The sequence below is a fragment of the Alexandromys fortis genome, unplaced genomic scaffold (genome assembly GCF_014885135.2).
Source record: "Alexandromys fortis isolate MF-2015 unplaced genomic scaffold, M_Fortis_MF-2015_v1.1 scaffold_164, whole genome shotgun sequence".
Classification (NCBI taxonomy): domain Eukaryota; kingdom Metazoa; phylum Chordata; class Mammalia; order Rodentia; family Cricetidae; genus Alexandromys; species Alexandromys fortis.
This window is the reverse complement of record NW_026068047.1, coordinates 3,622,687-3,631,983: the sequence shown is the minus strand read 5'-3', so window position 1 is coordinate 3,631,983 and position 9,297 is coordinate 3,622,687. Positions and strand designations below refer to the sequence as shown.

Here is a 9,297-nt window from a genome sequence, read left to right as displayed (position 1 = left end):
GATTTCTGTCTCTTCCCCGCAACCACCTCCCATTTCCCTCCCCCTCCCCCAATCAAGTCTCCCTCCCTTGTCAGCCCAAAGAGCAATCAGGGTTCCCTGCCCTGTGGGAAGTCCAAGGACCACCCACTTCCATCCAGGTCTAGTAAGGTGAGCATCCAAACTGCCTAGGCTCCCACAAAGCCAGTTCGTGCAGTAGGATCAAAAACCTATTGCCATTGTTCTTGAGTTCTCAGGCAGATGACTGCCCTTTCTTTAGGAGCAATCAACTGTCATGTCCTCCCCCTGGAGATAGGTCTAGGTAGCTCCTACTCTACTCATGATTGTAGCTTTAACTGTCTGGATATTTTGTTGGTAATTACTCCTGTAGATAATCACAGTTGCTATGAGCTCATGTGTGCAACAAGTATGTTGTTTCATGAAGACATTTCATACTTTCATCCAATTTTCTGGCTTCTTTATTGTTTGAGGCTCTGCGTGGCAATGTCCCTTAGGCCTTGGGGGTAGAATATGGTTGATATATATGTTGAGAATGTTGAAAGCAGAACAAATCTACGTACATAAACATAAACCTTTAGGAGGCAATTTGGCAGAACTATTTAGCAGAACAATAGTAGGTTCTGACATCGAGCCTATATCTTCTCGAACCAAAGATTTTGAGTACCTTAGAGTACCAGGCATGAATTATGTCCTAAGGAAGCCTCAAATCCAATTGAAATCAGCTGGTTAGGCCAGTAGTCAGTTCTCCCACTTTTCACCAGTGGGCTTATCTTATCAGGCAGGCTAATATAGCAAGCAGTGTCTAGCACTGGGTAAAAGAGTTCATGTCTTCTCCATCAGCACCATGTGTAGCAATTCAGTACTATGAAAATTATCCAAGGGAAAATATATCTCAGTTAAAATACATAATTTTATTTTGCAAGTATATTTGAACATAGATTCCTATCATGAGTTTTTATTTACCACGGCTTTGTAGTATAAGCTGATATTATCTATGAAATTTTTTTTCCAAAGCTGCTAGTTTTGATCTTTGATTCAGATTGCTTGGGCAATCTGGGTCTTTAGGATGAATTTATAAGATGTTTTTATTCTATTTCTGTAAAGAATGTTGTGAGATTTCGATAGTGATTGCATTGAATCTGCACATTTATTTTTCTAGGGCAGCCACTTTCCCGGTGTTCCTTCTTTCAGGTGATAAGCACGAGAGGCCTTTCCATCTTGTTGTGTCCTCTTGGCTTCCCTCTTTCATCAGAATTATAATTGTTTCATAGTTTCCCTGGATGTGAAATAAAGAACTGTCAGAATATTGTCTTCTTATTAGGATATGTTACTTTATGGGCTGCAATTTTATTGTGCTATTTAATTGCATGACTTAAATATGGAAATAATTATCTTAACTAATGGAGTAATACTAATAGCAATCTCAATGGAGTGTAAGTGTGATAGATAAGTTATTGTGTCTATTTCTCGATAAACAACAGATACATTTTTAAACTTTCCATCACTACTTAGTTCTTTGCTTATCATGATTAGCCTGAATAATTTCTAATAACATTTGTAATAACAGAATATTGAACTAGTTATGCTCATTTTATGAGAAAAAGGGGGCGATCACAGAATACAATTCATAGCATGAGTTCTAATTTAACTGTTGCAGAAAATGCCTTCTGGATGGATCATCTACTACACAGTATTTGAAGAAGACTTACATTGGAAGTAGAATGGGTGACAATCTGTCACGGCACACCCTGGAGAATCAGTTTGTGCTTTTTATTTTCTTGTGTAGTTTCCATTGAATGAAGAATGTAATTTCAACTGAACACTGATTCAGAGGTTCAGATGACTCCAGGTTTATTACCAGCCCCATCAATGAGACACGGTGAGCCATTAGAAAAATACCTTTCTATTCTGAATGTCAGATTTCCTATCATTAAAATAAAGGCACATTTGGTGAGCTGGAAAATGATGCTGGATTTGGTAAATTCTGGAGTAGGTGGGTTAAAAAAATCTATGCTGTGTTTATAATACAAAGAAACAAATGAATGTGATGATAAGAATAAAAAAGATAATTGTATGGTTCTAATCATATTCATATTGTGTTTAAAGACTGAGCAGTGTGAAGCTTAGAGAAAATTATCATTTGCACAAATTAACACTCTCTAGGGAGTCCATGTTGTAGTGGGTGGCATCATTCAGTGTTACTATAATTTTGTAGGTACAATTTACACAAATATGTAAGACATAAATGATCAGGAGAGAGTCCCATTTCAGGATAAAAAGTGGAGATAAAACAAAACATAAAGAGAAATGACTTCTTTTAACAATTGAGTTATTCAAAGCATGTCTTCAACTCCATCAAGATATTCTGGTGAGACGCACAAAGACGCTCCAGTGGCCATAGACATGGTCACATTGGGAAGGATGGGACTCGACCTGATATTTCTGCATGTCCACAATAAGAAGCAAATGCTTGCTAATGCAGGTATTCATATAAGACACAATCTTGGATGTGGCTTACTTGGTGCTGGTAACAGATGAAAGCCATCAAAGAAACTAACCCAGATACACCTGTGAGGCCATCAATTTGCAAGGAAAACACAGTTCTGTCGATGACATGCTATCTCACTCTTTATGTAGCAGGAGTGTAAACCTGTGTGGTCACTCAGGAAAACAGTATGGGAGAATTTCAAAAACAAGATGATACGGCTGTGCTACTCCTGAGAATATACCCAGAAGACTTTAACTTAACACAGAGATTCTTACCCATTTATGCTTACTGTTGCTGTCTTTATAATAGTATAACAAAGGACTAGTATGCATGCCTTCAATAGATCAAAGAATGATGGAAATATGGTATAGAGCTAGAGAAGAGACTCAGTTAAAAACTGCTTACAATACAAGTATGACAACCTGAGTTTAATTACCAGCACCCACAAAAAGCTAGACACAGTGGAGCACACTTATAATCCTGGGTATAACCAACAAGCAGAACCCTGGGCCTCGTTAACCACCCAGTCTAACTAAATTGATGAGCACCAGGTCCCGTGGAGTGACTCTGTCTTATAAAATATGGTGGGTGGGTACTAAGGAATGACACCTGAGCTTGAACTCTAGGCTCATGTAGACACACATAAACATGTACATGAATGTGCACATACAAATACAAAGAAAACATAAGAGGATTTTATTCACCTGATAAGAACAATAGTTATAAGATTTCCAAGACAACGGATGGAATTTCAAAATATTATTTTGGAGATGTGAGAGAAGGGAAAGAAGAGTGTGCTCGTGGAAAAAATCATGCAAAACTAGGATCATGTAAAAAAGATCACGTTGAAAGGTCAGATGTAAACCTGCTGCTTTATATTCTAATTCAAAAAGAAATGAATAAGGAAAACAAAATTATGTCAAAACTATGTAATAAACATTTGTAATGTGTTTATCTGTCAAGGGATTTCTATCCACATTTTAAAAACAACAATAACAATAGGATAGCATATAAAAATGATAATTTTTACTGGCTACCCACATAAAGATAAAATAATGGCTATAGGCCCATGAAAATATTTGTACTCCACATCTTCAAAGAATGTAGAAAGAATGTAAATGATGCATACACTATTATAAACATATTTGACTGTCTGAAATTCAAACTACTAAAAGGAACAAATTTGGTGAAGATAAAGATGAGTTCCTGTGTTCTGATAGTACTGTAAAATAGGTACCAACTTGGGGAAGTAATTTGAGATCTTAAACTTTTAGATATATAACTTACCTAATCTGTCATTCTACTCTTAAGTATTTGCCTAAGAATATTGAAAATAGATGCCAGAAAATTTTATACATGCATGTTCATAGTAGATTTAATCACAATAAATTCAAAGTAGAAATAACCCTGATTTCCATCAGTAGATACTGGATTTAAAACAAAATCATTACTACTTGGAATGAAGAAAGAAACTACTGGTGTGTGCAACCACATACATGAGTCTCAAAAGTCATTATTTCAAATGAGTAAGATCAGACATGAAAGAGGATGCACTGTATGATCTGTTTGTATAAATACCCACTCCTTTATGTTGACAGAAAACAGACCAATAGTGTCTGCAGTAGGAACAGAAGAAAGAAATGACTACAGAGGCACCACAGGCATCCACTGGAGGTGAAGGAAATGTTCTGCCTTTGGATTATGTTGCTGACTTAACGGGTGTGTGTGCACCTAGCAAAACTCATATAACTGTTCACTTCAAATGCATTTACTTTGCTATACATTAATTACACCTTAATGAACTTGATAAAATAGAGTGCAATGTGTTCATTAAGGATAGAAATTGCCTTTGAGATCATCTAGTGATCTGTCCTGAAACTCTAAATCGGTTTTCGCATCTAAAGAAGAAAGTGACACAGGGTTAATTATTTTGCTTCCTATTCTATGTTTTAACAATAAACATGGCTATGTAGATGTATACATGAACATTCATGTCCAGATGCAACTATTCAAGTTTAAGAGAATTTGGAATTCTCTGAGATTTTCTCTAATGCTTTTTCTGCTCTTGTGTTAAGTTCTGAAACTGAATTATTTTTTAACACAGGCTGCCTAACTGTCTGTTTTGTCTCTCATGCTAGAAAGAGAGTTAGATTCTCAGAACATCTTGGTTTGCCTGGCTTTTCCAGAAATGATAGGAATTCCTATTAGGATATATTTCCAAGGCCTGGAAATGTTTTCAATAAGCCATCAGGAGTTTTGGCTGAAACTGCTGCTCAGTTCATGCTTTTTGGGCTTCACAGAACACTCAATCCACAACATGTGCTAGAAACCTGGACCCAGCTAAGATTGAAAACTTCTGCTATCTGTCATCTGCCCCTCTGCTTTCTCTTTCATTCCATGGTGCATTTCTACCTGCTCGGGAAAGTAAACCATAGAGCAACAGAAGAAATGGTAGGTGAGGAGTACCTTATCCATATCTCCGTGTTGATGCTCACTGCCTTCCTTGCAATCAGCATGCTGCTCCCAGAATTGCCGTCTTGTCCCTTGCAACACCACTAAAAAGAAAAAGTCTTTGAATGCTATTTTACTTGGCACACTCTAGCATTCAGCTAGTACAGAATAAGTTCAATCCAGTTCACGCACACAACAGGAGCTGTGGAAGGTGATGAGGACTGGTGAACATTGATGGAGGGGAGCAGATGCGGGAACCAACCATTTTTTAGGGCATGCATCAGCATATTAACATATGCTGAATATTCACAACATAGATTCTTATCTCTCACTGTTAGAACAACTGCAAAACAGCAAAGAGATTTTGACAAAGAAAGTTTTAAGTGTCATCTTGGGGGGAAAAAGAGGACAAAGTATGAATTGCTTGATTGTGAGTGTCCTTATTTGTCCAAGTGTTTGGATAACCCTAGAAACGAAGCCTACCCTTCTGTGTCTGTTCAATTAGAAGCTGGAATCAACAGGTCCCCTCTGAACATCAAGGCTTGAAAATGACTCTTCCTTTATAAGCCCTACATCCTGCTGTCTTTCTTGAGGTCTCCAGGATCTAAGAAAGGACTTGGCTTTCCAATCAGACCTTTCTGTCATCTTGTGCATGACGGTGTCCTTTCACAAATGTTTGCTCCATCTTGCCAGGTCTACTACAAAGACGCAGATGTTTCTTGAAAGTGGCAAAAAGATCAAAGAGACTGTTTGTGCCTGATGTGCTGGAACAAGCCTGAATTCTGCTAAATCTGATTTGAGCAAATTAAATAAAAACAGAAGCCAATGCTTTGCAAAATATTGCTGTGGAATTATGGAGCTTCATGGGTCAAAACTGTAGTAAAAAATGCACATTTAATTACTAAAACATCTTATCTCAAAATAACAACAACAACAACAAAAACCTAAATAGGTGTCTACACATTATGGCTGAACTGTTTCAGAACTTAGTATTTCTAAATTTCATTAGTGCAGGGCAGTGAACAGTCGCTTGCTTCTTTTTTAATTTTAAGCCTGAACAAATAGTCTAATTATTAAGTTTAATGATGGCTCTAAGCAAAATTTCATACACAAACACAAAATGGGCTTTTTTCTCACTAAACCCCATACTGAATAGGAAACAAAGACACAAACAAAAATGTTATGTATTAACAAGGTGACACTTGTCAAGGAGGGTGCTGAGTAGATTAGTGCAATGAGTAAGTCCCACAAATGTGTACAAAGAGTCATGGAATCTCAAGAAAGAGCTGAAGTATGGCGGGCTTTGCTGCACTTAGATTGTCTTTAGTGATCTCCTACCACTTTTACTGCAAGTCTCTGCTGTGTATTTGGTACAGGACTCTCAGATTGGGGTAAACAGATGGTTAGCCATCATGATGAGGTGCCACATGATAGTTCATGCACATGGATGTGGAACTTTTTAAAGTCTTCTGCATTTTAAAGCTTGTGTAAAGAAATTACAGGAATGAAAACTCAATGCGGTTGACAAAGACTAATACATTTGTCAACAGCTGTTGGCCATCATGATAACAGCAAGTCAAGATAACAGCAGCATACTTCTAAGTTACTTAACTTTCTAGATGTGTACTATAGCCTTTATTTAGAGACCTCTGGAATTATTTACTACCTATGATGCAAATATTTGACCAAAATTTGCACATTACTATTTCTTTGTAGCCATAATTTCCTTCATGGAGGATACTGAGTATTAATGTTAAGTATGGAAATTTAGAACAGGAAGGAGTCTGACTCCATCGATGGTTACTCCCATGGGTATCATGTGGTACCTCAAGATAGGTAGTCACTCCTGGACATCATCAGCAGTATCTGGTAAGCAGACAGTTGTGTCATTCCAATACGAAGAGAAGAGAGTCAGCATTTTAAAATTTCATAAAAATAAACATAAGTGAAAAAACAAAGCAATAACTTGAGGACTCAGTTTTGATTCCTTTTGAGTGTATTTTGTTCCAAAATTTAAAATTATGGTAGACATTAAGAATGAAGCCTCATAAATCTATTTGGACAAAAGTTGCTTGTTTTTGCCTCCACATACAACTAAAGCTCTGTATTGGAGAGAAAAGGAATTTATTTGATTTAAGAAATATTTATGAAACTACTTCTGTATTTCAGATGGGTTTTCTAAGGCAGAAGATATGGACAGTAAGTGACCAACTTTCAGTAATTTATTTCTCTTCAGACTTTGGTTACTTTAAGCACACAAAGAAAAGTGGAAAATATATTGTATATGAAACAAAGGGCATTTAATGTTTGTTGGATTATTTTACCCAATAACCTTAATCTCTTTTCATTATTTATAATTAAAATGTTATTCAGGATTTAGTTTATAGCTCAGCCTTAAGCGATCCAAGACATTTTTAAACTATGAAAGCAAATTACTGAGACAATAATTATATTACTTTTTAAAGAGTGTCATTTGTTTGTTTGTTTGTTTCATATTTTGAGATAGTATCTCACTAGGTAGCCATTGACTGGCACTATGTAGAGCAGGCTTACCTTGAACTCATTGAGATCTTTATGCCAATACCTACTGAGTTCTAGTATTAAAGGCATGAGCTAATTGTATATATTGAGGAGGGCAAACAAAATTTTCTTATCTGAGCCAGCAATACGCACTCGAAGAACCAAAAAGAATTTAACAAAAACCCCAGCAACATCTATGAGACACACTCTTTTGACTTGTTGGTTAGGGTTGTCCACAACACTTCCAAACATTATAGGCTATCCCTTAGTTGACACCCAGAGATGGAATATAAATATATTTTACTGAGGACACCATGTACTTCAGACACAGGGCCCAGAGGACTTTGACTGGACCTGACTTGAAACCCTCTTTTATAGGGACTAACTCTCATTGTACCAGAAAGTGTGATGCAAGCTTTGAAAGAAGAGAATCAGCCAATAGTCCTATGCAGCTGTGATGCCTATGAACCACAGCAATGGTCACCCTAACACTTAAGGTGCAATAGGGGCATGTATACTTTATTTGTAATCAACAGCTCTCTAATTGGACTTAAGTCCAATCCAACAAGAGGGAAATCATGCTTGGTACTGGAAACTTAGCCAAGTACCCAACCTAGAAAAGTCATGAATCTTGGAGAATTCACAGTTGTCACTTTAATAAACCAAAATAATTCCCAACTATAATATAAATATTTGTCCTTATACCCACAGATTGGTATGCTTATTACCCCTCCATTCAGGAAATTTATCTTAAAAATACATGGAGACAAACCCACAAGCAAACAAAATGCTGCTATAGAGTTCAGTCTCAATGCACATATCTATCTACAACACAACTCCTACATCTAAGACTCAGGGAACATTGCAGAAGATGAGGTGGAAAGATTACAAGAACAAGAGAATAGAGGAGATTGCAGTGAAATTGTGTCTTCTACTAATATCAAATGTTAAGCCCATAAAGTTCCACCAATGTGACTACATAAATCTCAGGTGAACAAGGACAACCACATTAGATATGACAATGTAGATATGGTTAAGAGGAAAGTCCATGCGGCCTCAACCCTACACAAAGAACTACAAGCAACTAAGGGATGCCGAGAGAGAGAAAGTCTTCTTCAGAGAAGGGAAGACAAGTTGGTTATCCAATACTAACTACATGGTCAGCCATGAAAACAGACAAAGAAGTAACATTATATAGACTGAGAAGGTTGCATTTTGCATTTAGGAATATTTATTTTTATATAGTTAGGAATGTATATTATATAATTGTTTATATTATTAAGCTGTTTAGATACTAAATTATTTAAAACAACATTAATAAAGAAGAATATGAATTTGAAAGAACAAGGAGTAATATATGGGGAGGTTTGGAAGAAGAGAATAGATAGGGTGAAATGGTATAATTATATTATACTGGCAAAATTTATGATTAAATTTATGAAAGTTATTGATTTTTGTCTATCCATGTCTTAAGGAAATGGGAAGTCTAGCCAACTACAGTGGCAGTTGATTATAATCCTAACATTTAGAAGGTGGAGGCAAGGGAAGTAATTATTCCAGGTTAGCCTCAGCTACATAGTCAGTTTTTAAAATTATAATATAATTATATAACTTCCTCCTTTGTCTTCTCTCCAACCCCTTATATGCTTCCTCCCTCCATCTCTTTCCATGTGCCCTCTCAACTCCCTTTCAAACTGCAAACCTCTTTCTGATTATATATTTATGCATACATATGTAAATACATTCTTTTGCATCTGATTTTAAGTAAAATGCTTGTATATTCAGCTATTTCTGCCTTTGGACATTACTGAATTTCACAGTTCTTGAATTGTGAAGTGTTG

General features: G+C 36.4%; 1 long non-coding RNA gene across 1 annotated transcript in view; it reads left to right on the top strand.

Annotated features, from left to right (window-relative positions):
* The window catches only part of LOC126486620 (uncharacterized), a 27,197-nt gene extending 21,502 nt beyond the window's left edge, over positions 1 to 5,695 (top strand). The window contains exons 3-4 of the long non-coding RNA XR_007588171.1: positions 1,655 to 1,876; positions 4,084 to 5,695. This is a non-coding gene — a long non-coding RNA (uncharacterized lncRNA). The remainder of the gene's footprint in view (positions 1 to 1,654; positions 1,877 to 4,083) is intronic.
* The last annotated feature ends 3,602 nt before the right edge of the window (positions 5,696 to 9,297 follow it).